Below are 6,016 nucleotides of genomic sequence, written 5' to 3'. Positions count from 1 at the left end.
ATAATTTAAATATTTTGTCCATTTTTTAAAAATTGCAAGCAATTGAAAAGAAACAAGCTGAAAAGCACAACTGCAACAACACGACATAAATGTATTTTAATATAAATACTAAGACTACACTACACATTAAGGACTAATAAAAATGTGAAAAATACTCAGCCCAACTAGTTTTCACGAAATGAAAATTATACTCACAAAGAGATGCCTTTTTTGCATTTGGTAAAAATTCTTTTTTTAATGACCATGTTCCATGTTGATAAAAGAAGAAACTGAGACACACATACGAATGGGAATGCAAGTTGGATCAAACTTTCTGGGAAGCTATTTAGCATTATATATAAAAAGCTTTAAAATGTTCATACATTTTGCAGTTCTTGTTCTAGTAATGTATCCTAAGGAAATTGCCTGAAATTCAGATAAATTTTATGTACAAATATGTTAAAGCAGACACAATTCTATTTTAATTGTAAAAATAGAATATAATCTAAAGATCCAACACTGGAGAAGGTAATCGTGGAATAGACATGCAAGAATGTTATGAAGCAATTAAAAATTAAACCTTTCCTAAAAAAACAGAAAGTTCTGGGGAGAAGCAGCAAAACGTGTCTCCTTCAGAGCAAGAACAAGAATGCATTTCACCGAAGGACAGGTAGGAAAGACAATCTACTCTTTGGGGAGGGGCAGAATACCATCTTGAGCCCAAAATTCTAGACCAATACCAGGCAAAGATGTCCAGACACAGATACAAGGCAAAATTTAGCTTCCATGGGGGTGGGAATAAGTAGTTAAAACTGAAAAAAGAAAAAACACAACAGCTGCAGCCCCCACACCAAGACCCTGGTACACATCAGCTGTGTACAGGTCATAGAAATAAGGGAAATTTATTTTTATGAAATGCCTGAGCAAGCCTTTTTTTCTATTGTTTTTCTTATTCATTTGAAGAAATTCTTTATATAGTCTAGATAGTAATCCTTTATTACCGGGTAGGGTTTTCTGTCTTGCAAATGCCTTCTCTAAGTCTGTAGTTTAACATTTATTTTATTTATGCATATATGAGTGTGTATACATTATATATATATAATATTATACATATGTGTGTATATATATATATATATATATATATATATACACAGAGAGAGAGAGAAAGAGAGAGAGAGAGAGAAAGAGAGAGAGAGAGAGAGAGTAAATGTATACACATTTTAAGATAACAGCTCTTAAAATGTGTATACATTTTTTTGGCACCCCGTGTGCGTGAGTGTGTGTGTGTGTTAGGAGTTTCAGAAGGTGAAGTAAGAAGAGGGCAGAATAAGATGTCTGAGCATTTTCTAAAAGTAATATAAGTCATCAAACCAGAGACCTAAGAACAGAGAACAACAAACAGGAAAATATATCACACACCTCTAGACACATCACAGTCAAACTGCTAAAAAACAAAGACAAAATCTTGATGGCATACCAAAAAAGGCACATAACATACAAAGGAACAAAAATAAGAATTGTGGTAGATACGGTAGCTCATCAGAAATTATATAATACAGAAGACAATGGAGTGACATTTAAAGTATACTCTTGTAAGGTTCTTACACAATGTTTGAAGTTATATAATATCATTTGAAGATCGGTTTGCGATAAATTAAAAATGCGTATTGTAGGGGCGGCCAGATGGCTCAGTTGGTTAGAGCGCGAGCTCTCAACAATACAGTAGCCCGTTCAATTCCCGCATGGGATGGTGGGCTGCACCCCCTGCAACTAAGATTGAAAACGGCAACTGGACTTGGAGCTGAGCTGCACCCTCCACAACTAGATTGAAGGACAACGACTTGGAGCTGATGGGCCCTGGAAAAACACACTTTCCCCCAATAATCCCCCACTAAAACTTATTTTTTAAAAATGTGTATTGTAAACCCTAGGACAACCATTTAAAAAGAAAATGTTAAGCCAACAGTGGAGAGAGATGCAATTATAGAAGACAATTTCTCTAAAAGTATGCTGAAATAGAGGAAAAGAGAATGAATAACACATAGGACAATAGAAAACAACTAGAAAGAAGATAGATTGCATCCCAACCATATCAATAATTATGTTAAATGCAAGTGGTCTAAACTCACCAAATAAAAAGCAGAAATCTCAAATTAGATTTTTCATTTTAATTTTAAGCAATACTCAGCTACATGCTGTCCACAAGAAATCCACTTTAAACATAAAGACATCAATAAGGTTTTTAAAAGGAATAGAAAAGGACATACCATTTAAACACTAATCAGAACTAAGATGGAATGGTTATATTCATAACAGACAAATTAGACGTCAGAACAAGAATATTCCAGAGACAAAGAAAGACATTATAAAATGAAAAAGTGATCCATTCACTAAGAAGACATAAAAACCCTATGAGGATAACAGCAGAGTTTTATACAGGAAGCAAAAATTTGTAGCATTGAATGAAGAAATAAACAAATCCACAATTTAGTTGGAAAATTCAAAACTCTTTCCTCAGTAATTGATAGAATTCTTTTGAAAATTGATAAAGATGTGAAAGGCCTGAACAACACAACCAAACAACTTGACTTCATTGACACACGACAGCAGAATACACCTTCTTTTCAAATGCACAACCACCAAGACTGACCATATTTTGGACCATAAAAACTCCTCAACAAATATAAAAGAGATGTATTGTAAGGAACTGGCTCACATCATTATGGAGGCCAAGAAGTCCACGGTCAGCCCACTGCAAGCTGGAGACCCAGGGAAGCTGGTGGTGTAGTTCCAGTCTGAGTCTGATGACCTGAGAACTAGGAGGGCTGATCGTTTAAGTCCCAGTCCAAGAGCAGGAAAAGTCCAAACTCACTCAGTCAGGCAGAGACAGCAAATTCTCCCTCCATCTTTTTGTTCCAGTCAGGCCCTCAACGCATCGCATATAATGATGCCCACCCACCTTGGGGAGGGTAACCTTTTTTACTCAGTCTACCAATTCAAATGCTAATCTCTCTTCAAGGTAGAAGGGTTAGGTATTGAAATGGGAGTTGTTCTATTTTTCCTGTCAAATACATTCAAAATTATAGAATGAAGAAAATTCATTAAAAGTTGTAAAATATATATCCCATTCAGCAACAGAAAAAAATCTGGGATATAAGCAAGACACTTAAAATAAGAAAACAAGTGAGAATTCCTTAAAAAAAATTTTTTTAATTCTGTACATTTTATAATAATGTTAAGAAATAATTGTGACAAATGACAGAGACACAGAAATTATTCTTATTTCTTGCAATAAGAACATTAGAAGCAATAGTGATAGTAGTTGAACATTAAAAGGTAAAGATAGTTGAGAGAAGATGTAACACTATTACTGTAAAAGCTAATTTTAAGTAAGCACTGGATGCACCAAAACTTTTCCAAAAACACAACAGTTGCCCTCTGTACTTTTCAAACTAACTCTAATAAGCCATGGGCGGTAAGAAGGAACTACGACAGGTTGAGGAAAGAAGAAAGGAATGGGCAATCCCAGGACATTTCCAAAGTAGGTAAATTTTTTTGAAAAGTATTTAGCAAATTACCAATTAACCTGGTGCCTTCTGTTGTAAAGTTATTCACACATAATAATGGAAGAGCTGATCTTTGCTCCAGAGAAAGAGGTCCTGAGAGTTTTCAGATCCATAAATAATGGGACTGATTAAAAATAGGTCATCCAAATCTATCTAATTGCCTTCTATTTTTAATGTAAATTCTTTTCATTGATTTTTAAAATGGATAGCCCATTAAAACACATTAATCATGACCCTAAAAGTGTATCTGTAGTGCAAAAAGCCTAAGGTGAAAAATAAAAAGCAATTTCCCACCACATGAAACTGGTGGCAAGAACATCACCAAAGAAAGCTGGAGCCCTACTTTTCCCAGGAAAAAACACATTTCTGGGTAAAAGCTGGGAGGTGAGGTATCATTATGATAAAACGTTGTTCAACTGTATGACAGCGGTTTTAGAATGTCTGGAACCATGTGTGTCCTATTTAGGTAAATGGTCTCTAATCTTGTAGAGGCAAGGTAAAATACACGATCGGCTCTGCTGTGTTACATATCACATGAGAAATGCACACTACTCACAATCACGGTATACAATTCATTCTAGAAAATGCAGCTAAGGAAAACTACGGGAATACTAAAAGTAATCCGTCATCCAGCGATAACACCAGAAACATTTTGATAACTACATACTCAGATTGTTAAAACATACAAGGCATATTTTTTAAAGGCAGGTATATAATACATGTTTGTAACCTCCATTTATTCTAAGAAAAAAATCATATACATTTTTGATGCCAATAAATATAATTCTTCAAAACTGTAGTTAATGGAACACAGATATGTATCACCATTTACTCAACCTTCTTTCTAGGATTGGACTTTATAAACAGTGCTTCACTAAAGATCTTACAGCTAAATCCTTGCCAACATTCTTAATTACTTAATTACTTAGGCTAGATCTCAAAAAGTAGACTCAGTAAATCAAAGAATAAACACGTTTTGTGAGCTTGGACTGACACCTTTTGGAAAGTCAATTGTTTTTCAGCTATTTCACAGTCCCCTTGTTTCCCCATCAGCCCTAGCATGACAGAAGAAAGTGAACCCTTTTCTTGGCGGTCTAAGGGATGGGGCTTGATACTTGCGACTGACGATCTCAGACTCACGTTTTCACTGTCGCGTAGCAAGAAGTTTTTGTAAACGCTGGGAACGGCCCAAAGCGGTGCTTTTCCAACCAGAGAGAGGTGATGACATTTCCACACCTTGCCAACATAAAATTATGTACATGGCAATTCTATGCAGAATAAATCCTCGTTTGTTATATAAAGTTGTATAAAATTCAAGCACATTTTATGAGAGCAGACATAAAATAATTCCTGCGAGAAAGATTTCCTATGTGTAATACATAATTTGAAGCAGCACTTTGAGGGGTGAAAATTCTGGCCATGCCAGCAGAGGGCACTGTGCAGGCTCAGCCCGAAATGGAGATCCTGCAGCCTGGCTGACCACTGCCTCATCTCTGCTGCCCCCAGAAACCCGCTGAGACCCAGAGGGGCTACACCAGCCACTTCCACTACCAGGGAAGGAGTTCACTTGGGATCCTTCCCTGTCACATGGGGGTGAGAAGTGGTGGAACAGGCGTTTGCGTAGCAGGTCTGGGTTCCTGAGGTCGCATGTTAGGCTGCTATAGGTGTGTGGGGGGGTCAGGGGAGGGTGTTTGTAGGGAATGGCGTCAAATTGGGAGCATCCTACAGGCTCCTCCTTCGGTCGTTGGGCCACGACTTTGGCCCATGGGATGGGGAAAGCCAGTCAGAGAGGACTGGGGGGCCGGCAGGCCTAAAGAACAAGGGCCAGTGCACGTTGGTTTAGAGGGGATTGCCAAAGAGAGTATGTTTTTGGACCCTCATGCCTTCTCCTGAACCGGCATGATTCCGTGGGATAGAGGCAGGTCCTTGGCCATTCAGTGAAGCCCTCGACCCTGAGTGGTTTTCTAGGTGTAGGAGAGCCAATTTTGAGAAGTAGCACTATCTCGCTTGTTAGTCATAAAAGAGAAAGTTTTCCAAGAATTAAAAGAGACGATAAGGAAAACCTTATCCAAGGTGTCAAGTCTCTAAATGTGACAGTTACACGTTTGGAAAACAACCTGAGTGTGCCAACACAGAGGGGAAGGAAAAGCAGGTTAAGTTCCTGAACACTCCCTAGCGGGGGAGTGTCGTGCGGGAGACCCTGCTCGCTGCGCCATTTGTCGTGCGCGGAGGCCTTCTAGCCGCGCCATCTTTCAGGCGGGGCGGCCTGTGGGGTCTCTGCTCCCGCTCCCCACACAAGAACGCAGGATATGGTGAGGCCGGAAAGGAACACCCACGGAGCCATAGGTAGGGGAGCCATACCACCACGGTCTCACTGGAGGCTGGGCCCACCGGACGCCGACCTGCCGTCCGCTTTTCCGCCAACTGACCGACCAACGACTCTTCTCCACTCTCTCCTCTGTTCCTCCCTC

The sequence above is a fragment of the Rhinolophus sinicus genome, chromosome 17, assembly GCF_057876585.1.
Source record: "Rhinolophus sinicus isolate RSI-liver-muscle chromosome 17, RSI-T2T, whole genome shotgun sequence".
NCBI classification, from domain to species: domain Eukaryota; kingdom Metazoa; phylum Chordata; class Mammalia; order Chiroptera; family Rhinolophidae; genus Rhinolophus; species Rhinolophus sinicus.
Note: the sequence above shows the minus strand (reverse complement) of the source record.